Source organism: Chelonia mydas, chromosome 6 (assembly GCF_015237465.2).
Source record: "Chelonia mydas isolate rCheMyd1 chromosome 6, rCheMyd1.pri.v2, whole genome shotgun sequence".
Lineage (NCBI taxonomy): Eukaryota > Metazoa > Chordata > Testudines > Cheloniidae > Chelonia > Chelonia mydas.
In genome coordinates, this window is record NC_051246.2 from 92,337,831 (window position 1) to 92,364,974 (window position 27,144).

Consider the following 27,144-nt stretch of genomic DNA (forward strand, 5'->3'; position numbering starts at 1 on the left):
CTGCTAAGAGATAAATTCTCTGCATCTGTCAAGTCTGATCTGCTCAGAACTCCAATGAGAGCGAGAGGCACTGAGGAGAGGAGACAGGAATGCAACAGATCCCCAGGCTGTGACGAAGAGCTGAGATTCCTTGGTGCACCCTGTGCGGGTTGCCCTGTCATAAATCATTGTTTGTCAAATTCAATATGCATCTTTAACACAAAAATGACACTTTCTTCTGGGAGTTCCACATGTCTGGAATTCTGCACAGCTGAGGACCATCCAAAAGATGAGGGAGATGGGAAGGCATAGGCAAAGAGAAGGGGAGGATTGTGTGTAGCGGAAAGGCAAAGCAGAAAGGAAACGCTTATCTATATATGTTCTGCTCAAGCTCCACAATCTGCACACAGCTTTATGATCCACATTTCTGGTAATGCTGCAAATCCATATGCTGGTGCATGTTTTTACATCATCTAAACTGCAAAAATAGAATGTGTACAGATCACTAGAATTCTAGACACAGTGAGAGTCCCAAAACCCTCTACAAAGAGCCTCCCCTGCTAGCTCACCCTCTTTCCAAAAAGTGGGGGAGGGGGAGCCTGTTTTGGTCATTGCTGGTCCAGGGCAGAGTTCTTTGGGAATCATGGCTCTGTTATTGTTTCCCCTGTTCCACTAACTTCATAGCTGAAGTCCCAGTTAGACGCTCCAGACCCTATTTTGATATAATAGAAGAATAGTCCCACCTACACCATTTTCAGGGCATTCAGCTGTGAAATTTCACTCCTTACTGGAATGTGTGGATACAGTTAGAACCCAGGGAAGAACATTATTATAAAAAATTTAAGGCAATGCACATGCTGATATATTCACAGGAAGCTTAAAGCAGGCTCTGCATATGCAGATACAGGTTATAACTGTACCCCAGGCCTAAACCTCTACATACATAGGCATCTATGTGTATACACATGTAACAGCCACCATCTTGATCTGCACTGGAGATTGAACTCCAGTATGATAACACCCATTTTTTCATGTTCTGTGTGTATATAAATCTCTTCACTGTATTTTCCACTGAATGCATCCGATGAAGTGAGCTGTAGCTCACGAAAGCTTATGCTCAAATAAATTGGTTAGTCTCTAAGGTGCCACTAGTACTCCTTTTCTTTTTGAGAATAAAAAGCATAAATCTAGATAGCTTGAGCTAAAGAAGCAGGTGCTTAAAAATAATCAAACCAGTATCGTCTGTGGATCGTGCACAGATGGAACACATAACACATATTGACCAATGAGTTACATACTTCCTCTGGACAGAGGAAGCTCATCCCCAAGTATCTGAGGCCCTAGGAATCCCTGACAAAGCTCTGCTTATGCAACAGCCACCATCTTAGCCAACAAAAGGAACTGAACCATGTTCCAAAGCTAAACATATGAACCTCAATAGTTGGAGTAACCTTCAAGCACTGTTGCTGGGGCTATAACAAACTTGTGTTCTCTGTGGATTGGGCATTGAGGGGGGGGTATGTAACATACACTGAACAGTGGGTTACACACACACACATGCTGCAAGTTTTGCTTTTGACAATTGCAGGTCATTATACAAATACATTCACACACACTGCCGTTGTCAATGAGTCGTTCAGCTCATCCAAGACAAGTGCTGGTAAAATCTTTATATCATGATACATTATCAAGTATTCTGTCTCTGATACATATGTTAAAGATAAACTATTTTAGAAATGTTTTTGGATGCTTCAAAACATGTCATCTGTCTATTTGTAAAGGTACATAGATCCTTTAGTATCGTGACAAGGTCGTGCCAGATGGCTATAGGAGAGTAATAGAAGGCAGATATATTAGCCCCAGGCTAAGTAGGTCCCTTTTCCCTGGGTAAGGTAACAGGGAAGGTTCCAGAACAATCAGGAACCTTCTGGAGACAATTAAGACAGGCTGATTAGAACACCTGCAGCCAATCAAGAAGCTGCTAGAATCAATTAAGGCAGGCTAATCAGGGCACCTGGGTTTTAAAAAGGAGCTCACTTCAGTTTGTGGTGTGCGTGTGAGGAGCTGGGAGCAAGAGGCACTAGGAGCTGAGAGTGAGAATGCGGATTGTTGGAGGACTGAGGTGTACAAGCATTATCAGACACCAGGAGGAAGGTCCTATGGTGAGGATAAAGAAGGTGTTGGGAGGAGGCCATGGGGAAGTAGCCCAGGGAGTTGTAGCTGTCGCACAGCTGTTCCAGGAGACACTCTAGATAGCTGCATTCCACAGGGCCCTGGGCTGGAACCCGGAGTAGAGGGTGGGCCCGGGTTCCCCGCAAATCCTCACAACTCCTAGTCAGATACAGGAGGAGTCGACCTGGACTGTGGGTTCAGAAAAACGGTCAAGCTGAGGGCTACCGTGAAGCTCCAAGGTGAGCAAATTCACCAAGAAGCGCAAGACCCACCAAGGTAGAGCAGGAACTTTGTCACAGTATCATGAGCCTAACTGCAAAATCTTTGGAATTTAAACATCTAAAAATGAGCTAAAATAGCCTTTCAATACATAAACGTCTTGACTTTGAAGTTCAATATATTGGTACATTCTAAGTTGGAAGCAATGTACTTTGTGTCTCACTGGGAATCTCCATTTTCTGATTTAATTATATTATTATTTGTATTATTATAGCAGCACCCACGTGTCCACATCAGGATCTGTGCACTCTGCACACACACAGGAAAACCCGGTGGTTCCTGCCCAAAAGTGCTTACAGTCTAATTTGAAACAAGAAGCAACATGTGAGTGTGACAAACTCCATGAGAGGAATGGGGGAAAATAGACAATGGGAACAGTGATAACTGCCACTTACATAGGTCAGTTACTGCACATCTTGAAGGTGATTATCTGAAAAGTTTTTTTAAAAAGTAATTAATTAATTAAATGCATAAAACAAAACCAGCTCTCCTTGGCTATCATCAATGGTTGGCCGATTGCTTTCTAATGGGATAAAAACTCCTGTTTCCAGCTCTGCAGAGCTGAGACATCAGATTTTAAAATTACTAATGGTTCTGGACTGAATCTTACCTAATCTGGACCTTGAGCCAGGGTAACTTTCAGAGGAAAGTTCCATATTTGGGTGGAAACAAAGAAGCATTTCTCTGGATTGTTAATTTTTTTTTTTTTTAAATAGTACCTGTTCAAAGCTACTCAGTGGTTTGAAATGTTAGAGGTAGTTCTGGTGCAGATTCATTAATAATAATTATTTTGGAGTGACCACACTATAGTAGGTAGAATGCAGGTGAGGAAGTCAAACATGTTAAATGAATGTATCATGTGGCTCTACACTTAATCACTGGGATAGCACCATCACACGTGTGTGTAGATAACTGTACTTGTATCATGATTTTCTCTTAAATTTCTTTGGCACTTACATTCACAAACATAAAGCAAAAGACATGCATACTGACAATACTACTAGAAAACGCATCTACCCACCTACCCACATAAGCTTTGTATTAGGCCCTGAAGATTATCAATTTCAGGATTTGCCGGACTGGGGAGGAAGTGAGTTCTGGAGTCAAGTGTTCTGTCCTCCTGATAGATAAATCAGTTCAAGCATCCCAGATGATCTCAGGGGCTGATACACACACACACACACACACACACACACACTATGCATGCACATGCACTGCAGCTCTGACTGAAGCTGACATTTATACACACAGACACATGTCCACTCCGGCTTATGCCTCCCCTCCCATGGTCTACATATTATATAAAAATTTCATAATTTCATTCTGTAGTACACACTGAGGAACTTGGCATTTTGCCAGGTTCCAAAATGGCCTCATTTATCATCTAAATACCCCATGAAAGGCAGGGAATAAGGTCTGTAAAACAGCACAGATTAATGAAGCCACATCTACATCTTAATAGCTTTTGTGTGAGCGCAGTGCTTATGTATGGGTATGTATTTCTATTGTCTATGGAATGGGTGTTTCTATCTCTGTAAATTTTGTGTGTGTGTGTGTGTGTGTGTGTGTGTGTGTGTGTGAGATTCTGTCTGTTTCGACCTGTGAATGTAATACTGTGAGTGCGGGTCTGAATGTGCATGCAGCTAGATGTGTGCGCATGTGGCTGATTTGGGGCCAGGGGTGGAATTCTTTGTATTCCTATTTGTGGTGACTGTGTGCATATCTGTTTCTTTGTGTGAACGTAATGGTCTATGGTATATGTGCATGTGAAATTGTATGTATGTGTGTATGAGACAGAGACAGAGAGACTTTGTGTGCATCTGTTTGTTTATGCCAATGATGGCCGTTATATCATAGATTATTTATAGCTGTCACCTCAGTGCTGGCCGATGAGGCAGTATAGGCCTTTATTTCTCCAATGTGCTGGGGGAATTTCAGATATATAAATGAATTCTGGTGAAGTAATTATCGGAACCCTCCAGAGGCCTGGCTTTGAAAACAACATTGCACATGCCAGCTTCAGAAAAGCCTTGTGCTCCTTGCAAGCTCTTCCAGGCAAGGAACACATTGCAGCTGCAAAGGTAGCATAATCCAGGACAGGGAATGGCTAGGGCTAAGAGTGTCTATTTTTCAGCCTTTGAAAACTGATGCTGCAAAAGCTGGAGGCAGGAAGACTTAGGGTATGTCTACACTACAAAATTAGGTCAATTTTACAGAAGTCGATTTTTAGAAATCGATTTTATACAGTCGATTGTGTATGTTCCCACTAAGCGCATTAAGTCGGCAGAGTGTGTCCTCAATACCGTGGCTAGCATCGACTTACAGAGTGGTGCACTGTGGGTAGCTATCCCATAGTTCCCACAATCTCCCCTGCCCATTGGAATTCTGGGTTAAGCTCCCAATGCCTGATGGGGCAAAAGCATTGTCAAGGGTGGTTTTGGGTACATGTCGTCAGTCTCCTCTCCTTCCCTCCCTCCCTCTGTGAAAGCAATGGCAGACAATCGTTTTGCGCCTTTTTTCCTGGGTTACCCGTTCAGACACCATACCACAGCAAGCATGGAGGCCGCTCAGCTCACCGCTGCTGTTCTGAGCACTGTAAATACCTCACACATTATCCTGGAGTATGTGCAGAACTGGGCTAAGAGACACGAGCACGAGGATGATTGTGATGAGGACATGGACACAGACGTTCCTGAAAGCATGGGCTGTGGGAATTGGGATATCATGGTGGCAGTGGGGCTGGTTGATATAGTGGAATGCCAATTCTGGGCTCGGCAAACAAGCACAGACTGGTGGGACCGCGTAGTGTTGCAGGTATGGGATGATTCACAGTGGCTGTGAAACTTTTGCATGCGTAAGGCCACTTTCCTTGAACTTTGTGAGTTGCTTTCCCCCACCCTGAAGCACAGAAATACCAAGATGAGAGCTGTCCTGACAGTTGAGAAGCGAGTGGCGATAGCCCTGTGGAAGCTTGCAACACCTGACTTCTACCGGTCAGTAGGGAATCAAATTGGAGTGGGCAAGTCTACTGTGGGGACTGCTATGATCCAAGTAGCCAATGCAATCACCGACATTCTGCTATCAAGGGTAGTGACTCTGGGAAATGTGCAAATCATAGTGGATGGCTTTGCTGCAATGGGGTTCCCTAACTGTGGTGGGGCGATAGAACACATATCCCTATCTTGGCACTGGACCACCTTGCCAACCAGTACATAAACCACAAGGGGTACTTCTCAATGGTGCTGCAAACACTGGTGGATCACAAGGGACGTTTCACCGACATCAACGTGGGTTGTCCAGGAAAGGTGCATGACGCTCGCAACTTTAGGAACTCAGGGCTGTTCGAGCAGTTGCAAGAAGGGACTTACTTCCCAGACCAGAAAATTACCATTGGGGATGTTGAAATGCCAATAATTATCCTTGGGGACCCAGCCTACCCCTTGCTCCCATGGCTCATGAAGCCGTACACAGGCAGCCTGGACAGTAGTAAGGAGCAGTTCAACTATAGGCTGAGCAAGTGCAGAATGGTGGTAGCATGTGCCTTTGGACATTTAAAAGCTCACTGGCATTGTTTGCTGACTAGGTTAGACCTCAGCGCAACCAACATTCTCATTGTTATTGCTGCTTGCTGTGTGCTCCATAATATCTGTGAGAGTAAGGGGGAGACGTTTATGGTGGGGTGGGAGGTTAAGGCAAATCGCCTGGCCGCCGATTTTGAGCAGCCAGACACCAGGGAGATTAGAAGAGCATGGCTAGGTGCGCTGCACATCAGAGAGTCTTTGAAAACCAGTTTCATGACTGGCCAGGCTACGGTATGACAGCTGTGTGTGTTTCTTCTTGCTGCAAACTCACCCCCTTTGTTGATTTTAATTCCCTGTAAGCCAACCACCCTCCCCCCTTCGATCACAGTTGGCAAAGGAAATAAAGTAACTATTGTTTTGCAACCATGCATTCTTTCTTTATTAATTAAAAAAAAAAGTCAGATAACTGACAAGGTAGCCCGGGTGGGGTGGGGTGTGGGAGGAGGGAAGGACAAGGCCACATTGGTTATTGTAGCCACACTATAAATCAAAACTGTTTGAATGACAGCCTTCTGTTGCTTGGGCCATCCTCTGGAGTGGAGTGGCTGGGTGCCCGGAGCCTCCCACCCCCCGCATTCTTGGGCGTCTGGGTGAGGAGGATATAGAACTTGGGGAGGAGGGCAGGCGGTTATACAATGGATGCAAAGGGGGTCTGTGCTCTTGTTGGCTTTCCTGCAGCTCCAACAGATGCTTCATCATGTCCGTTTGCTCCCCCATTAGCCTCAGCATCGCCTCCTGCCTCTGCTCTTCGTGCTCACTTAATGCTTTCCTGGCCTCTGCCACTGAATGCCTCCATGCATTAAGCTGTGCCCTGTCAGTGCGGGAGGACTGCATGAGCTCAGAAAACATGTCATCGTGAGTGCGGTTTTTTTTTACTTCTAATCTGCGATAACCTCAGGGTCGGAGATGATAGGAGGAGCATAGAAACATTTGCACCTGGGGGGAGATAAAAAGGAAGAGTAAAATTTAAGATGATACATTTCTGAAAACAAAAGGGAGATTCTTTCATAGTGAATCAAGCAATTCACAGTGCATAGCACATGTGCTTTAGGTACAAGGTCACATTTTGCCTTTTATATTGAGTGCCTGCTGGTATGGTGACACATCACACACGGCTGAGCAACAGAATTCAGTTTCCAGGCAGCCATTTTGGTATGCGGGGTTGGCTTCTTCCGCCTTCATAACATGTGGGAATGGTTTCAAACTGCAGCGCCATCCTTTCCCATAGCAAGCAATGCCGGTTGGGTTTCACCGGAGGGGCTGCAGTTTTCGGGTGGATATGCAGCACTCACCTCCCCCCATCGCACTGCATGGCTATTCTCTGGAATGATCCCTTCACCCTCCCCCCGCCGCGTGGCTATTCTCCGGGATGATGCCTTTTAGCCAAGCGCAAACAACCCAGCATGAATGGGGTCCTTTTACTGTTCCCTTACAAAAATTCCCCTATTTCAACCAGATGACCATAAATGATATCGCTCTCCTGAGGCTAACACAGAAAGATAAAGACCGAATGTTGCTTGAATGCGACCAAAACCCAGGACCATTCGCTGCCATGCTTTGTGCTGTAATGATTCCAGACTACTTTCTACTGGCTTGGCATGGTAAAGTGTCCTACCGTGGAGGACAAAATAAGGCAGCACTCCCCAGAAACCTTCTGCAAAGACTTTCAGAGTACCTCCAGGAGAGCTTCATGGAGATGTCCCTGGAGGATTCCCGCTCCATCCCAGACACTTTAACAGACTTTTCCAGTAGCTGTACTGGCCCTGAATGCATCCCAATTCTTCAGGGCAAATCAAACATTAAACACTATTGCTTTTAAACCCTGTAGTGTTGTTACAAATGTGCACTCACCAGAGCTGCCTTCTCCGGCTTCAGGGTCGGGGATCCCGCCTTGGGAGGGTATTGGCTCCAGGGTGATGAAAAGGTCCTGGCTGCTGGGGAGAACGGATTCACAGCTTGCCTGCTGCACATTCTCCTCCTTCTCCTCCTCCTTTTCCTCATCCACAAAATCCTCCTCCCTGTTGCGTGAGACTCCCCCTTGCAGGTGTTGAAGGACAGTGGTGGGGTAGTGGTAGGGTCCGCCCCTAGAATGCCATGCAGCTGATCATAGAAGCAGCATGTATGGGGCTCTGATCTGGAGCGACCATTTGCCTCCTTTGTCTTTTGGTAGGCTTGCCTCAGCTCCTTAACTTTCACGCGGCACTGCTGTGTGTCCCTGTTGTAGCCTCTCTCCACCATGCCCTGTGCAATTTTGGCATATATATTAGCATTTCTTCTTTTTGATCAGAGTTCGGCCTGCACAGGTTCTTCTCCCCATACAGCAATCAGATCCAGTGTCTCCCTTTCGGTCCATGCTGGAGCTCATTTGGGATTCTGGGGGGACTGCATGGTCACCTGTGCTGCTGAGTTCGCCACGCTGACCAAACAGAAAATGAAATTCAAAATTTCCTGGGGCTTTTACTGTGTACCTGGCTAGTACATTGGAGTTCAAAGTGCTGTCCAGAGCGGTCACATTGGAGCACTCTGGGATAGCTCCCAGAGGCCAATACTGTCGAATTGCATCTGCACTACCCCAAATTCGACCCAGCAACGTCAATTTTAACGCTACTCCCCTCGCCGGGGAGGAGTACAGAAGTTGATTTTAAGAGCCCTTTTGGTCAATGGACGGGGTAGGTTGTGTAGACGCATTCATTTTAAAATGGACCTAACGCAGCTAAATTCGACCTAACCCCGTACTGTAGATCAGGGCAAAGTAAATGCAGTAGAGATCCAGGTTAAAATCCAGGCTGAGTCATAAGAGAGAAGGGTCTCAGTCTGGTCTCTAATGAAGATTTGTTTACACTGCATACAAAAAAGCAATAGACCTGCCATTGTCCAATAGCCAGATCAATCCTTATGTGGAGGATTGGGAACTCTATGAAACTCCCTTTGCAGGGTTTCCTCTGTGTTGTTCTACTGGAGTAGGGACTTTGCTCTCATATAAACACCTGGAATAGGCAGGAGGTTTCCCCTCCCCCACCCCGTATCATAGTTTTAGGGGATTTGCCAAAGACCATCGATGTCTATGTAGAGTTGCTGTGCCTCAGCACTGCCTCTGTCCTACTGGCTGATACCCCTGGACTCCCCTCACAGGAGATTCCATAGGATGAGGGTAGTGCACCAAAGTTAATCACCATAGTGATTCAATCAGTAATATCTCTGCTATAAAATCCACAGAGGGCTGGTAAGGTCACCGTGCTTATTCACTGCAGCCCGCCTCTCTCCTGTACTCATTCTCTCCTCCTTACACAGAGATCCCCATGCCCACAGGAGGTTTACTGTGTGGAATGATACCCCTGTCTCAATTCCATAGGGTTTTGTCTCCTCTGACACTGAAGGCAGAGGGAATAATTTGGGCCAATGTTTCTGGTTCCTCATTATGTTGTAAACAAGAACAGCTACTATGTGATTAAGCAGCTGTTATACAGATAGTATCATCATTGAGCTTGGGTGCATACATGTTTATGTGTTGGTGCTGTGTTATATGCATCCAAGTGTGTGATTTCAGTTTGCATTTATGTGGGTGTACGTTTGTGCATGTCTGCTTTAGTGTATTTGTGTGTGCATATGATAAAGTATATATATATATTTTATGTGCGCTATGTGAAAATAGGTGTTTGTGAGCATACACATGTAGGAGTGCGAATATACATGTGTGAGATTGTGTGGGCAAAAGCATGTATGTGTGAAAGTGAGCAAATCAGTGTTTTTCCCGGTATCTGCATGTATCTGGGTTTCCTGCATCCCTTCTAATTCTTGTGTTCTCTCTGTGTGTATGTGTACCCCCACTCTGCTGTCTAGGGTGACCAGATAGCAAGTGTGAAAAATCGGGACAAGGGGTGGGGTGGTAATAGGTGCCGATACAAGACAAAGCCCAAATATCGGGACTGTCCCTATAAAATCAGGACATCTGGTCACCCTACTGCAGTCAGCCATTTCTCTTTGCCTTTTCTGCTCTTGTATTTACTGGAGCCGAATTCAGAGACAATCCCTTGACAATTTATCTTTGTTGATGACTCAGATAATTGGATACGGTGCCTTGGGAGGCTGTCAGGCATGATGTCATACCTCTGCAGGAAAAATATCCTATGCAGTTTCTTGATATACCAGTCCCTGCCTCATCCTGGGGAACAGAAGAGTTCTGAGCTGGGGGTAGAGACCTCCCAAGTGACTGGGTTAGTCCTCCTTTTTTCTTGTTCCTGCGCTGGCATCTGAGGCATCTTACAGCTTTTGTAGCATATCCCTCCTAGTATCTGCCCACTAACATTTCCAGGACTAGATAAACTGCTTCCCATGGTGATGCATCCAGAAATGATACACAAATACCCTCTGGAATGGTGGATGAAGCAAGAAGGGACATATGAATCTTTAGCACATCTGGCATGTAAATATCTTGCGACACCGACTGCAACAGTGCAATGAGAACACCTGTTCTCACTTTCAGGTGACACTGTGAATAATAAGCAGGTGGTATTATCTCCTACAAATGTAAACAAATTTGTTTGTCTGAGCGATTGGCTGAACAAGAAATAGGACTGGGTGGACTTGTATGCTCTAAAGTTTTACATTGTTTTATTTGTGAATGCAGTTACTTTTTGTACATAATTCTACATTTGTAAGTTCAACTTTCATGATAAAGAGATTGCACTACAGTACTTGTATTACGTAAATTGAAAAATACTGTTTCTTTTGGTTTTTACAGTGCAAATATTTGTAATAAAGTATAAAATGAGCACTGTACACTTTGTATTCTGTGTTGTAATTGAAATCAATATATTTGAAAATGTAGAAAACATCCAAAATATTTAAGTAAATGGTATTCTATTATTGTTTAACAGTGCGATTAATCGCAATTAATTTTTTTAATTGCTTGACAGTCCTAATTCCCCCATATGGTTGTTCTGAGGTTATTTGTTCCTCCCAATTCCTACTCCTTACACTCTCATGAAGTTGATCTGAATTGGGGATATCAAGGGGACTGACTAGAGACCTGGAACATCTCTGAAGGGCCAAGCAGAACTTCTCAGGAGGTTCAAGTAGGGAATCTCAGAAAACACAAATATCATGGATTAATTGTGATACATTTTTTTAATCGTGAATAATTTTTTTGAGTTAATCGTGTGAGTTACCTGCAATTAATCGACAGCCCTATGGGGAATATATATATGGATCAGCCTTGGAAACAGGTCCTGGTGCAGCAAGACAGTATTGTGGTATAGGAGCGTGGAGAGCATAGATATTGTGAAGGCGGGCCCACTGCTGAAAAGGTTGTGGCTAAGAGCAGAGCATCCAGGATAGATAGGGAAGGCAGAGTATTAATCTCTGGAGGATGAAGCAGGCCAAAAGTAGCTAACAAAATGCCCTAGAAATAGGTCCAAGGAACACCAAGACTACACAGTCTGAAGGTAGGTTCCAGAGTTGTAAAGCAGAGAGACCAAGCCAGCAGACAGTCTGAAAACAGCCTGACTACACAGTTCGGGGTTGGTCTATGAGTAGGGAGCAAGTGGAACAGCCTGAACAAGGCCTGACCACTTGGCTCCTGGGGAAGCCTAGAGGTCAAAAAACAAAGCAGTATGATTATTATTAATTATTTCTAATACTGTAGTACCAAGGAGCCCCAGACACAGGGCCCCACTGTGCTGTACAAACACAGAACAAAATGACAGTCCCACCCCCAAGGAGCTCACAATCTAAGTATAAAACAAGAGACAAGTGATACAGATAGATGGGACAGTAGAAGGAAAGAATGAGACATTAGGAGCATGAGAAAAGGACAATAACTAAAGAATCTAGACCAAAAACTAATGGATCTAGCCAGGTCAGGCATAGGGTCAACTGGCAACTAACAGGTTTGTTTAATTATCCTTTATACTGGCAGTGTGATTCCATCCATGTAAACTAGGTGGCTAACAGAAGTCATATCATATCCATGTGTCAGTCCTGCATCCCAAAATGGATCAAAAGAGAAACTGAATGGGTTGGTACTTGTTGGGCAAGCAGGACTTTCCACCCCAAAGCAAGCAAGTGGGAACTTGTGACAACACAGCTAACCAGGAAGCCCTCACCACAGGATGTGGATGGAACCTTTCGACTTGAAGTTGCAGGTTAGCAGTGCTCATAAGTTGTTTCCACCTGGTGGCCTGTATGAAATGAACTGCTCACTCTCAGTCTAATTCTTACTAAACAAGAATCCACACTGTGAAAGTCTCCATCATACCTGTCACTAACGGGCCTCATGTTGGCAAGTCTCAAGACCATGCCTCCAGGAGGTGGGGCTTTAAGAATAACACCAAAAATTGCATGACTTGCAATAATATCATGAGAGTTGGCAACATGCTGCCTAAGGGACCTTGGGCAAGTCATTTAGCGTCAGAAATTATTCCATCAGCTTGCAAATCACCAGCAATGCATGTCGGGTAGTTCAACTATTCATTGGGATGCTCACAGAGAATATTCTTCAGTGCTTATACCAACTGGGTGACACTCTGGCTGCAACAGCAGGGCAGCCACTTGGAGAGACTTTTGTTTGCAAACCCTAATGACGATTAAGGGCTAACATGTTGAGGTGGGAAATGGCAGTTTGGGGTGTTTCCATCCCTTCCTATTTCTTACCTATGAGGGGAGACAATGAGAGTAAAGTTCAGTTGGACAGCATGGCCACCTGTTGTGCTTGTCTCCTGCCACATGATGGGATGCTGCTATGAGAAGACATGTTGTGGCAGGCTATGGAGTTTGTAATGGGGATAACAGCTGCAGCAGGAAAGTGTTCCATTCGCAGAGTGATGCTGAATGCAGGTTAATCATTGGAACTTTATTAAACTCTGTGGATTGCTCCAGCCACATGGCTACTTGCTTCCAGCCTGACTCCGTGTTTCCTGAGCCCCTGATGTCTTGTCAATTACAGTCCCTGCAGGGAACATGGGCCTTCTCACTCAAGTTCCACTGAAAGGCGCCATTTCCCCACTAGTGTTTCTGATACAGCAGAGGTCAGCATGGCTTTCTTTTTGTTTACTTCCTTGTTCTGGGCACCTATCTCTTCAATCATGTCAACAGGAATTTGGGCAGTATTCTTGTTAGTTAGTTGTTGCTCCAGAACCACGAGAAAGTGGAAAGAAAATTGGGTATTGTTTTTGAGAGGGAGTCACAAAAATGGTAGCTATCGTCTTTTGTTTTTTATTTTATTATTGCCAAAATTGAGTTTCTATCTAACCACACTATCAACCTAATAATCAAATTTTTTTAAAAATCCTTCCCTGTGTCACTAACACTCAAGATTATTAAAACTGAAAGAATATTTCAAATCTAATTTCCTTTTTACAATTTATGTTCTTTGATTACCCTTTGCATTTCACTCATCCTACGACAGTGAAACCATAATGATCAGTTCCCCTTTGTGTTTCTCAAGCACTAGTCTATGGCTACTGGGTTTGGGTTTCCAATATGCCAGAGGGAAGTTTATATCCAAAATAAGAATGTGTTATTTTTGACATTCTAATTCATGTAAACCTTTCTATTTTGTAAGCCTTCCCCATTCTTGTTCCTTGCCCTGTTCTTTTTAACTATACTTGGAATTTGAACTAATTACTTCAGTGTCCCCTTTAATGTACTGATCTGTTGTAGGGGTCATGATGTGAGAACTTAACAGTGATATGGGGATATGCAGTGAATGATGATAAAGGGCCTGCAGCCCTTAATCACTTGAGTAGTCCCAATGAAGTCAGGAGCTGCAGAGTCTTCTCATTCACATGAGCAAGGGCTACAGACTCTGTCTCTAAATGATTATAAACGATGTCCAGTCACTAGGGGTATGTCTACACTGCAAACAAAAATTCAGGGTGCTAAGTGTCAGAGCCTGATTCAACTGACTTGGGCTTGCAGAGCTCAGACTGTGAGGCTAAACATTCCTGCTTGAGCTGGAGCCCAGGCTCTGAAAGCCGGAGAGGGGGATGGGTCTTGGCTATTTTTATCCATGCAGTCCGAAACCAAGTCAATTGACCAAGGCTCTGAGATTCAATGCTGCAGGTATTTCTTTGCAGTGTAGATGTACCCTAAGGTGTCTGGCGATAGACACGTTAGGATAATTTTTAGTGTGTCTGAGATAATTTATGGGATAAAATCAGCAGGTGCTGGGATGCAAATTATGAGGAGCACAGATAATGACATATTTGGAGCCAACACAGCCTAATCATTTGAGTAAAAATGTTTATTTACCATGGGTACTTTCAGGAATGGTGGGTATTTATCAGCAGAACAGCTTGCACCCATGAGTATTAAAAGAATGGACCAGGGAGCAATCTGAATCACTAATGTTGATTTTTAACAAAACTTGGAACGCTGGGAAGTTCCAGGGAATTGGAAAAAATGAAATGTTGTGCCAATATTTAAAAAGGGCAAATGGAATGAATGGAAATACTAGGCTGGTTAGCCTGACATCGATCCCAGCGAAAATCATGAGAAGACGGATATATAGGACTCAACACCTTACTTCAGAGTTAGCAGTTGTTTGGGTCAGTAAAGTCAGCAAGTGTGACTTGGAGACACACATGGAACAGTTACTGTGTGTTGAGTAAGACGGGAACACAGGAGCATTTTTATAGAGTAAATTTTCTGACCATTTTTACAGTAGCCACTGGAGTCAGCAAATAATGATCCCCATCATATAACAGGTAGATTAATAACCTTTTGTAGTTCTCCCTAAGCCAATGGTAGCTGTGGGTGTTCGGCACTTTGAAAATGAAGCTACTTCTATTTAGAGGCATAAATATGGATTTTGGAGCCTCACTTTAGACACCCTAGTTATTTGGGATTCAGATTTTTCATACTTTAATATAAATATCTACTTCTTTGGCTGTAGAAAGCACAACTTCCACCTGCCCAAAACCTCCACCCCTAGTAAAAGCCCTGAAAGTCACAGTACCTGTGACTGTGCACAGTCTGAGTTGGAAAGAGGTTGTCAAAACAGCAAAGCCCCTGGCTTGCTGCTCCTTGACAGCTAGGACTTGTGTCCCTCACCCGACTCCCTGGGAATATGAGTTAGTGACAGCTGCAGCCATGAAGTTTCAGCTGGGTTCTTAGGAAACAAGGAGAGAAAAATAGAACTGCAAGCGGAAAATTCACAAGAGGCTTCAAAGTAACTATATGTGTGTGAGTATCTCTTTGTGTGTGTTTATGAGTGTCTTAGCATTGATGTGTTTGTGTCTGTAAGGATCTGTGTGTTTATGTAGGTGTCAGTGCTGAGAGAGAGACTGTACATGTGTGAATGAATATGAGTCTGTGTATGTATGTACTTATGTGTCTCTGTGCGTGAATGAGTCATGCATCGGTGTATGTATGTATTAGTATTTCTCTGTTCACATGCAACTATGGGTAAATATTTCAGTGCATGTGTCTCTGTGTACAGATATACTGTACCCCTGTATCTATGCAATCTGCATATATCTGTTTCTCTCTCTGTGTGAGATGACTATCGGTGTGTGTGCAAGAGAGACAGAAAGCGAGACAAGACGGATTTCTTCTGCTTCCTTTATATTTTGTTGTACCCGATTATGGCAGTTGTGACTTCTGATTTGGAAAGACTCTGATTTGGAAAGTCAAGACACTGAATGGCCATTTGAAATTGATTCATCTCCATATTATTTTGATTCTGGGATGCAGTTTTTTCAGATATTGCTGCTGCTGTGTTATTGCAAGCTCCAGTGCACACACTTAAGTTTTATCTCTACTATCCCTATGACACATGCCACTCAAAGTGATGGCTAAGCGGCTGCAACTTTAGATGACAGGAATCTGGAAAGCACACATGAAGGGCAAGCATCATACCTCTGCCTCCCAGACAGACTGTGATAGGAAACTTGGCAGCAGCAGGTGCAGCTATGCCCTACTAGCTTCCTGGCCAACCTTCATCTGCCTCTGCAGAACTATTACTTCTTTATTTAGTGTCATTATTGTGCTTGGTGCTGTACAAGTCATAGACGAAGACATGTTCCCTGCCCTAAAGTCATTCTAAATTAGACTGACTAATTATGTAACCTAGTTGATTTCTCTGTTTCTTAGGTTATAACCTCTTTGGGGGAAGGACTATCTTTCCATATACATTTGTACAGTGCCTAGTACAATACACCCCAGTTCTGACTCAGGCCTCTGGAAACCTCTGTAATATAACTAATAAATATTAATCATACTGGCCAGGGCTCTTTAAAATGAAACTACCCCAAGAAATAGTTATTTAATTGGAACTTAGAGTAGAAGTACCTCTCTAAGTCCACAATTCCCCAAAACACTTAAGCACATGCTTAACTTTGTGCACTTAAGTCTACTGAGGAGTGTCCAGGTTTCTGGTGATGGATAGCTGCGTTTGGAAGCAGTTCTTCATTTGTTTCTCTGTTATTTTGCTTATATATAGGAAGGTTGACACCAAGTGGTTATCTGTAAGATCTGATAGGTCTAGAGATCGGTCTAGCTTCTTCAGAATTGGCTGAATTATGGCATGGTTTAGGGTGGATTGTAGGTTTCCCTCTTCAAGGTGGTGGTAACAGTCTCTTTCAGCAGCAGCCCTGGGCGCTCCCAAGCATCTTTTATCAGCTGCTGTGACATGGACCTGAATCACAAGTGATGACTATCTTCTTACAACACTTCTAAGCTGTCTTACTTCATGAATACGCTGAAATCTGGAGGGGAGGGGAAGGGATGAAATTCAGTGGGTAGTTTTTCTGCTCTCTGCAGAGGTCATCTTGGATGTCGGTGACCTGTGCCCCATATGTGTCACTACTGGGACATACATGCTGTGACCTAGTGGCCAAACCAGGAGTCCAACCCAAGAGTCAAGTGTCGGGCGGCAGGCAGGGTCAGGTTACCAGGAGATCAGAAGCAGGAGGCAAACTTGAGAACAGAACCACAGATTGATTACCAGAGTTAAGCCAAGCCAGGATACCAGGATGTCAAGCAATGGGAGCGGGAGCAGGAAGCACAATGCACACAGTCAAGTGCAAGGTGAATCCCTGTTGCATAGACAACTTCCTCTTCCTGTCTTGCGTTAGGTTTATATAGAAGCTGTGGACCAATCAGAAACCCTAGCATTCTGCCAATCAGGTTCCAGAACTGGAGTAATCTGTCAGGGTTCAGGTTCTGCCCTAGCAACTGTTAGCAGGTTGGCCAAAGTCTTGTAGACCGGAGTTTGAGATGTGGAGTCCTGACATCACCCCTTCTCGAAGGGGTGCCCTCCAAGCAGTGTGTGACCAAGCTTTTTGGGGTGATTTTTATGGAATGCCCACACAAATGTGGGAGTGTGTACATTTTCCACAGGCTTCCAGATGTATTCCTTAGGACCATATTCCTCCCAGTCCACAAGATACCATAGCCTGTCACATTTATGTTTGGAGTCCAGGATCTCATGAACTACACATTCCTTATGGCCCTGTACTTGTACTGTAGGGGGAGGTGGCTGGGTCCAGTATCATAGAATCATAGAATATCAGGGTTGGAAGGGACCCCAGAAGGTCATCTAGTCCAACCCCCTGCTCGAAGCAGGACCAATTCCCAGTTAAATCATCCCAGCCAGGGCTTTGTCAAGCCTGACCTTAAAAACCTCTAAGGAAGGAGATTCTACCACCTCCCTAGGTAACGCATTCTAGTGTTTCACCACCCTCTTAGTGAAAAAGTTTTTCCTAATATCCAATCTAAACCTCCCCCATTGCAACTTGAGACCATTACTCCTCTTTCTGTCATCTGCTACCATTGAGAACAGTCTAGAGCCATCCTCTTTGGAACCCCCTTTCAGGTAGTTGAAAGCAGCTATCAAATACCCCCTCATTCTTCTCTTCTGCAGACTAAACAATCCCAGCTCCCTCAGCCTCTCCTCATAAGTCATGTGCTCTAGACCCCTAATCATTTTTGTTGCCCTTCGCTGGACTCTCTCCAATTTATCCACATCCTTCTTGTAGTGTGGGGCCCAAAACTGGACACAGTAATCCAGAGGAGGCCTCACCAGTGTCGAATAGAGGGGAACGATCACGTCCCTCGATCTGCTCGCTATGCCCCTACTTATACATCCCAAAATGCCATTGGCCTTCTTGGCAACAAGGGCACACTGCTGACTCATATCCAGCTTCTCGTCCACTGTCACCCCTAGGTCCTCTTCCGCAGAACTGCTGCCTAGCCATTCGGTCCCTAGTCTGTAGCGGTGCATTGGATTCTTCCATCCTAAGTGCAGGACCCTGCACTTATCCTTATTGAACCTCATCAGATTTCTTTTGGCCCAATCCTCCAATTTGTCTAGGTCCTTCTGTATCCTATCCCTCCCCTCCAGCGTATCTACCACTCCTCCCAGTTTAGTATCATCCGCAAATTTGCTGAGAGTGCAATCCACACCATCCTCCAGATCATTTATGAAGATATTGAACAAAACCGGCCCCAGGACTGACCCCTGTGGCACTCCACTTGACACCAGCTGCCAACTAGACATAGAGCCATTGATCACTACCCGTTGAGCCCGACAATCTAGCCAGCTTTCTACCCACCTTATAGTGCATTCATCCAGCCCATACTTCCTTAACTTGCTGACAAGAATACTGTGGGAGACCGTGTCAAAAGCTTTGCTAAAGTCAAGAAACAATACATCCACTGCTTTCCCTTCATCCACAGAACCAGTAATCTCATCATAAAAGGCGATTAGATTAGTCAGGCATGACCTTCCCTTGGTGAATCCATGCTGACTGTTCCTGATCACTTTCCTCTCATGTAAGTGCTTCAGGATTGATTCTTTGAGGACCTGCTCCATGATTTTTCCAGGGACTGAGGTGAGGCTGACTGGCCTGTAGTTCCCAGGATCCTCCTTCTTCCCTTTTTTAAAGATTGGCATTACATTAGCCTTTTTCCAGTCATCCGGGACTTCCCCCGTTCGCCACGAGTTTTCAAAGATAATGGCCAAGGGCTCTGCAATCATAGCCGCCAATTCCTTCAGCACTCTCGGATGCAACTCGTCCGGCCCCATGGACTTGTGCACGTCCAGCTTTTCTAAATAGTCCCTAACCACCTCTATCTCCACAGAGGGCTGGCCATCTCTTCCCCATTTTGTGATGCCCAGCGCAGCAGTCTGGGAGCTGACCTTGTTAGTGAAAACAGAGGCAAAAAAAGCATTGAGTACATTAGCTTTTTCCACATCCTCTGTCACTAGGTTGCCTCCCTCATTCAGTAAGGGGCCCACACTTTCCTTGGCTTTCTTCTTGTTGCCAACATACCTGAAGAAACCCTTCTTGTTACTCTTGACATCTCTTGCTAGCTGCAGCTCCAGGTGCGATTTGGCCCTCCTGATATCTTTCCTACATGCCCGAGCAATATTTTTATACTCTTCCCTGGTCATATGTCCAACCTTCCACTTCTTGTAAGCTTCTTTTTTATGTTTAAGATCCGCTAGGATTTCACCATTAAGCCAAGCTGGTCGCCTGCCATATTTACTATTCTTTCGACTCATCGGGATGGTTTGTCCCTGTAACCTCAACAGGGATTCCTTGAAATACAGCCAGCTCTCCTGGACTCCCTTCCCCTTCATGTTAGTCCCCCAGGGGATCCTGGCCATCTGTTCCCTGAGGGAGTCGAAGTCTGCTTTCCTGAAGTCCAGGGTCCGTATCCTGCTGCTTACCTTTCTTCCCTGCGTCAGGATCCTGAACTCAACCAACTCATGGTCACTGCCTCCCAGATTCCCATCCACTTTTGCTTCCCCCACTAATTCTACCCAGTTTGTGAGCAGCAGGTCAAGAAAAGTGCCCCCCCTAGTTGGCTCCCCTAGCACTTGCGCCAGGAAATTGTCCCCTACGCTTTCCAAAAACTTCCTGGATTGTCTATGCACCGCTGTATTGCTCTCCCAGCAGATATCAGGAAAATTAAAGTCACCCATGAGAATCAGGGCATGTGATCTAGTAGCTTCCGTGAGTTGCCGGAAGAAAGCCTCATCCACCTCATCCCCCTGGTCCGGTGGTCTATAGCAGACTCCCACCACTACATCACTCTTGTTGCACACACTTCTAAACTTAATCCAGAGACACTCAGGTTTTTCCACAGTTTCGTACCGGAGCTCTGAGCAGTCATACTGCTCCCTTACATACAGTGCTACTCCCCCACCTTTTCTGCCCTGCCTGTCCTTCCTGAACAGTTTATAACCATCCATGACTGTACTCCAGTCATGTGAGTTATCCCACCAAGTCTCTTTTATTCCAATCACGTCATAGTTCCTTGACATCACCAGGACCTCCAGTTCTCCCTGCTTGTTTCCAAGGCTTTGTGCATTTGTATATAAGCACTTGAGATAACCTGTTGATCGCCCCTCATTCCCAGTATGAGGCAGGAGCCCTCCCCTCACAGACATTCCTGCCTGTGCTTCCTCCCAGTATCCCACTTTCCCACTTACCTCAGGGCTTTGGTCTCCTTCCCCCGGTGAACCTAGTTTAAAGCCCTCCTCACTAGGTTAGCCAGCCTGCTGGCAAAGATGCTCTTCCCTCTCTTCGTAAGATGGAGCCCGTCTCTGCCCAGCACTCCTCCTTCATGGAACACCATCCCATGGTCAAAGAATCCAAAGCCTTCTCTCCGACACCACCTGCGTAGCCATTCGTTGACTTCCACGATTCGACGGTCCCTACCCAGGCCTTTTCCTTCCATGGGGAGGATGGACGAGAACACCACTTGCGCCTCCAACTCCTTTATCCTTCTTCCCAGAGCCACGTAGTCCGCAGTGATCCGCTCAAGGTCATTCTTGGCAGTATCATTGGTGCCCATGTGGAGAAGCAGGAAGGGGTAGCGATCCGAGGGCTTGATGAGTCTCGGCAGTCTCTCCGTCACATCACGAATCTTAGCCCCTGGCAAGCAGCAGACTTCTCGGTTTTCCCGGTCAGGGCGGCAGATAGATGACTCAGTCCCCCGGAGGAGAGAGTCCCCGACCACCACCACCCGCCTTCTCCTCTTGGGAGTAAGGGAAAAGGTTTTCTGTGTAGGGTTTCAAAAGTGATACGTGAAACACCAGGTGCATCTTTAGAAAGCAGAGTAGTTGGAGTTCAAAAGTGACTGGATTTACCTGTCGTAATATCTTAAAAGGGCCAAGAAACAGAAAGTCCAGCTTGCAGGCAGGCCTGTCTATGTGGAAGTGCTCCATGCAGAGCCATACTTTTTGTCCTACTGAATAGGTGGATCCTTGCTGGCCCGCATGCTGCTTATACTCCACTTTTGCCTTTTCCAGGTGCTTCTTTACTTCTTCCTGGGCCTGACATATCCACTGCACCAGGTCTGAGGCAGCTGAGTTGGGCAAAGGATGCAGGTACTTGTGGATGGAATCCGGGGTGGTTCACCTAATTGATAAAAAAGGGACTCTGACCCATAGACGCATGATCTGCGTTGTTGTAGGCAAACTCCATGTAACAGAGAAGTGAGGACCAATCATCCTGGTGATGATTAATGTAGCATCGCAGATACTCCTTGAGAATCTGGTTAGCCCTTTCCGTCTGGCCATTGGACTGGTGATGGTACGCAGAAGACAGACATGTGCAGACTCCCAGCAGGTGCAGGGCCTTGTGCCAGATCCAGGCCGTGAACTGCAACCCCCGAACAGAGGTGATGTGCTCTGGAAGGTCAGGTTGCTAATCCAAAAATGGACTGTCTCTTCAGTGGAGGGGAGGCCTGTGCAAGGGAAGAAGTGGCCCATTTTGGTAAAGTAGTCTACTACCATTAAAACTTGTAAATTTGTCAGACTCTGGTAATTCTATACTAAAGTCTACAGTGATGGCCACCCAGGGTTGAGATGGGGTATCCAAATGCTGGAGGAGACCACAGGGTTTGTGGCATGGGGTGTTGGCACAGGCAGAAACATCACAGGAGGCAATGAACGACTGGATTGGGCGCATCCAGGGACACCAAAAGGAACAGACTATTAGTCAATATGTCTTGAAATACCCTAAGTGATCTACTAGGGGAAAATCATGGCATAGTTGTAGGACTGTGACCGTTGTGGGTCCTGGGGGCACATAGACATGGTCTCTTATGTATGTGATTCCTTCAGGGAGTCATGTGGCTGCTTGGCAATAGTAGTTTGTTCATCAGGCAGAATTTCTGAGGCAGAGGTGGAGCATATCAATCTGAGTATATCCAGATGAGCTGCAGTGACAAAGTTACAGGATTTAAGAATGAGACTTGGTTCCTGGCTGGCATCTTGTGGGGTGGTACCGTATCTTAGGAACAGGGTATCTGCCTTGCCATTTTTGGATCCAGAGTGGTCGGATCATGAGGAAAAGTAAGAACCACCGAAGCTACCATTGGTTTAAGGCTTTTGCTCTACATAGATATTCCAGGTTTTTGTGGTCAGTGATCACCTGGACTGGGTGACGAGCTCCTTCCAGATAGTGCCACCATTTTGCAAAGGGAATTTTTTAATCATCAGGAGTTCCTTGTCAAGTATTTCATAGTCTAGCTCTGCAGGGGAGCTTCCTGGAGTCATAAGCACACGGGTGTAACACTTGTTTGGGGCCAAGTCGCTGGGAAAGGACAGCCCCAACTGCCATGTTGGAGTCATCAGCTTCTACGATTAAGGCTTTTGTGACATTGGGGTAAGTCAATATAGGTGTTGTAGTAAAGGCAAATTTCAGTTGATCGAATGCATGCTGGGCCTTGGAAGACCAATGGAATTGGCATTTTTCCAGAAGAGAGCAGTGAGTGACTTTGTTTGTTTAAAAAAATTCAGGATAAATCATCAGTAGAAGTTGGCAAACCCCAAGAAGCATTGCAGGTCACATACTGTGGGAGGAGTTGGTCAGTCTTGGATAACTTGGACCTTACTTGGGTCCATCTGGATTCCTTTTGGGGATAAGGTGAAGCCCAAGAACTCCTAGCAAAGGCACACTTCTTGAGCTTAGTGTAAAGGCCATGCTGCCACAAGTGTTCCAGGATGATTCGGACATGAGCAGTACGCTGTTCAGGATAGAAAAGATCAATGTGTCATCCAGGTAGACTACTATGTACTGGTCCAATATGTCTCAGAACACATAATTTATAAAATGTTGGAAGGTGGCCGGGCTTCAACCCGAAAGGCATTACCAGATATTCATAGTGGCCGTACAAGGTCCGGAAGGCTATCTTCCACACGTCCCCTTCTCTGTACAAGGTTGTAAGCCCCCCCAGAGGGCCAACTTGGTGAATATATGGCCAGCTCCAACACAGTCCAGCAGCTTGGGAATCAGGGGTAGTAGGTAACAATTCCTGATAGTTATCTGATTCAATGAGTGGTAGTCCATGCAGAGTTGGAGACTGCCATCTTTCTTTTTGACAAACAGGACGGGTGCACCAGCTGGCAAGGTTGACTTGTGGATAATTCTCCTGGAGGTATTCTCGGACTGCTGCCAGCTCAGGTTCTGACATGGAATAAACTGGTCCAAATGGTTCTGGGCTTCAGCTCTATTGCGAAGTCATAGTCCCAGGCAGAGGTAGGGTTTCCACATTCTTCTTTTTTAAAACACCAGCATAGTCTTGGTATATCAAGGGGAGCTCAGGCTGTAACTGAAATGGAAGGTTCTGCCTGGATGGTCAATCCCACCTGAGTCTCTCAAGGTTTGGATGCTGGAGCAGTGCTGGAGACAAAACTCAGACAGAAAACAGATTTCCTGTGCTTGCCACCAAATGACCAGGTTGTGGAGGGTCAGCCAAGAGATACCAAGGATTGGGGAAAGTGTGGAGAATGGATCACATCAAATTGTAACACTTCTCAGTACCCCTAAATCACAGTCTCCAGGGGAGTTTTTTCCTCTGTTACTGGACCAGAAGACAAAGGGGAACTGCCAAGAGTCTCTACAAGATCAGGAATGACCTTGCATTGCAAAGGTATCTGTCGGATTTGGGCTGCTGCTGCATCTATGAAAATGTCAGCTGCATGTAAGTCAATGAGGGCTGGTAGGATGATATTTTGCAGGGATGCCCCAGGTATATGCAACTGGCAAATGGGGAGCCCTTGGGCAGGGCTCTGGGTGTGTTCCATCAAGACCAAAGTGTGAGGGAGCTCTTTTCCCAGGTTCCTTGAAGTTCATACATGGAAGGCAGAGATGGAGTGACCTGACTCACAGCAATAGAAACAGAGATGGTGCTGGCATTGTCGCTTCTTTTCTATGGAGTGAGCCATTGATGGCCCACATCCACCTGCATTGGCTCAGTAAGAAGCAGTGGAGAAAAGGTCACAGTACATAGATTGGAGAGTTGACAGCCCCCATTTTTAACTCTCTTCACTCCTGTGACCAGTTGTCTATACAGATGGCAAGATTCATAAGGGTATCCAGGCTCATGGGAATCTGTACCCAGCCTAGTTTGTCTTTAATTTCTTCTTGGAGGCCCCATCGGAACTGGCCCACCTGTGCTGCCTCATTCCAGTCTGTATTGGCTGTGAGGCAGAATTGTGCAGCATAGGAAGCTACAGTGCCCTGCCCCTGTTGGAGCTTCCTTAGGGCAGCCTCTGCTGTTCGAGTTAGTTCGGTGTGGGTTGTCAAATAATACCAATATGGTCCCAGTTCAACACAACTGGGCTGTCGCATTCCAAGAGCGGGGAGGCCCAGTTTAATGCTTCCCCAGAGAGCAGGCTGATGGCCAGGCTCACCTTTGCATGATCAGTAGTAGAAGACTGAAGGTGCATCATGAACAGGAGGCAACACTGGTTTATGAAACCCCAGAATCGCTGGCAATTACCATCAAAGCAATCCAGCAGTTGTATCAGGGAATAGGGCTGCATAAGCCGTGTGTGGATTGTGGCACACAACTGCATGATTTGTTCCTGCAGTAGGTGGTTCTCTGAGATCAGCTGGACGACACAGGCCTGCAGGGCTTGGTTGGCTGTCTGAAGGTGGGTGGCCCACTCGAGTGCGTATGGTGGCTCCTGAAGGGTTAGCCACGTCCATTCTGCTGGCATCGGGACCCCTCCTGGAGCCCAAATGACATGGGTGGCCTGACCTAAGAGTCAAAGCAGGAGTCAGGCCAGGTCAGATACTGGGAGGTCAGAGACCGAGGCAGGTCATAGGGCAACCCGAGAATCAGGAGGCAGGCAGGGTCAGGTTACCGGGAAATCAGAAGCAGGCGAGCAGAACCACAGATCGATAACCAGAATCAGGTCAGTCTGGGATACAAGGACATCAAGCCAAGGGAGCGGGAAGCACAATGCAAACAGCCGAGTGCAAGGTGAATCCCTGTTGCATAGAAAACTTCTTGTTCCTGTCTTGTGCTGGGTTTATATAGAAGCTGTGGACCAATCAGAAACCCCAGTATTCTGCCAATCAGGTTCCAGGACTGGAGTCCTCTGTGGGGTCAGCTTCTGCCTTAGCAATTGTTAGTGGGTAGCAGGTTGAAGCTTAGAGTTCTTAAGAGCCCTATGGGCCCAGGTTTGAGATCTGTGGTCCCTGACCATACATTACCAGTTCCTCACAGCATAAAGAGCAAATTTCTGGGGTGGTATAGAGGCATTCTTGGTTGACAAAGAGAGTAGGATTTAGCCATTGTCATGGCAGAGGTTTTTAGGGAAAAATTATGTTTAAGAGAGCACTAATTTGCTCCTACATGTGAGTGCTGGGTGGGCCAGGCCATAACTGTACATGTAGGCACATTGTCAGTATAATTTAGAGCCTAATTAGGACTCAAATGTAGCTTCTAAGTTTGCGCATGTAAGTAATTAGGAAAACCTGTGTGTCTGTAGTACGTTGTTCTCCATTCCCCATAATTCACAGGGAATCCTAGAAGTTTAAACTGGAAAAATCCTATTTAGTCCATCCCCCTGGGAGTCAGTGCTGGATGGTCTCTCCTAACGTATATTCTCCAGAGCTTTGCACAATGTGGTTTCTATCACTTCCTTCAGTAAACTGATCCATATCACAGACCTCATGTACAGAGAGAATTGTTTTGCTGTTGATTTGAATGTGATTGGATTTGTGGGTGGTGGTGTCCATACCGAACATTTAAAAGCCCTTTGTGGGAAACCCAGCTACCATGTCTGTTCTCTAGTGAAAAAAGAAACTAATCAGATGCAAGCCTTTTTTTCTGAGGAGCAAAAAAGCCTGACCCATAGTGTCCCTTCCTTGTGGCCTAAATCTCCTGAGAGAGCTTCGGTTTTGGCAGATCCATCTCACATCCACAGGAAACTGATAAACTCCCTAAACTTCATTTTGCAGTGTCTGATTCTGAATTCTATGCCCCACAAGGAAATCAGAGAAGAGGAACAAAAAGATTAGGAGCTGGAATGATTAATTTTATTATTAATTGATAGCTATTTATTTGTTTATGTGGAGTCACTGATGTTCATGGTGTAGAACAGAGAAGTAAGAAGTCAAGTCCCATGCCCTAAGGCACGAACAATCTAAATCTGATGTGGAGAGATCTGAAGAGCTAAGTATATCTTACTTGGTTAAATATCAATTATGGAGCAGAGAACAAGGACAGCTGCAGTATTTGAGGGATATAAACACCCAAGAAGGAGAGAAATTGTTCAGGTCAGTTAAAGGGGGACTCGAGAATAATAGAAGTGGTGGGATGAAATTTGGCAAAGGAAGATTTATGCTGAACATAAAGAAACATTCCATAATTGTGAAATCTATGAGACTGTAGAATAGTCTCTCAAAGGAAGTTAGGGAAGCTCCATTGCTTGAGACCTTTCAAACTAGACTCGACAAAGCCCTAGAGAATATAATAAATTAATTAGTTTAAGTCAGTGTAGGGCTTAAAAAATGGAAAGTGCTCCGGAAGAGCTAATTTATTAATTATATTTATTTATTATATTATGTAGGGAGTAATCCTGCACTGCTCCCCCGCCCAGGGAATGCACTAGATAGGACCTAAGGTCTTTCCCATCTCGTAACGTCTCTGACCCTGTGATCACCAGTGATCCTGAAAATAAAGGGATGGAATTTGTGAGAATAAAGGAAAAAGTCTTAAGGAGAAAACATTCTAAAGAGCCATTGGTTGGATCATTGACCTTTAGAAACATCTTAACGAGTGGGTGACAAGAAAAGCTAGATACAGGGGAGAGACAACATAAGACTTGCAAACTGCATCCTGAAATACGTACATGGGGCCTTAAATGAGTGCCTTGCCTGCG

At 45.4% G+C, this 27,144-nt stretch overlaps 1 long non-coding RNA gene across 1 annotated transcript; it reads left to right on the plus strand.

Moving 5' to 3' along the window:
- The first annotated feature begins 9,750 nt into the window (after positions 1-9,750).
- On the plus strand, positions 9,751-26,436 carry LOC122466096. Its single transcript, XR_006291356.1, has 3 exons — positions 9,751-9,977; positions 15,321-15,329; positions 26,426-26,436. It is a non-coding gene; the product is annotated as an uncharacterized LOC122466096 (long non-coding RNA).
- Positions 26,437-27,144: the final 708 nt, after the last annotated feature.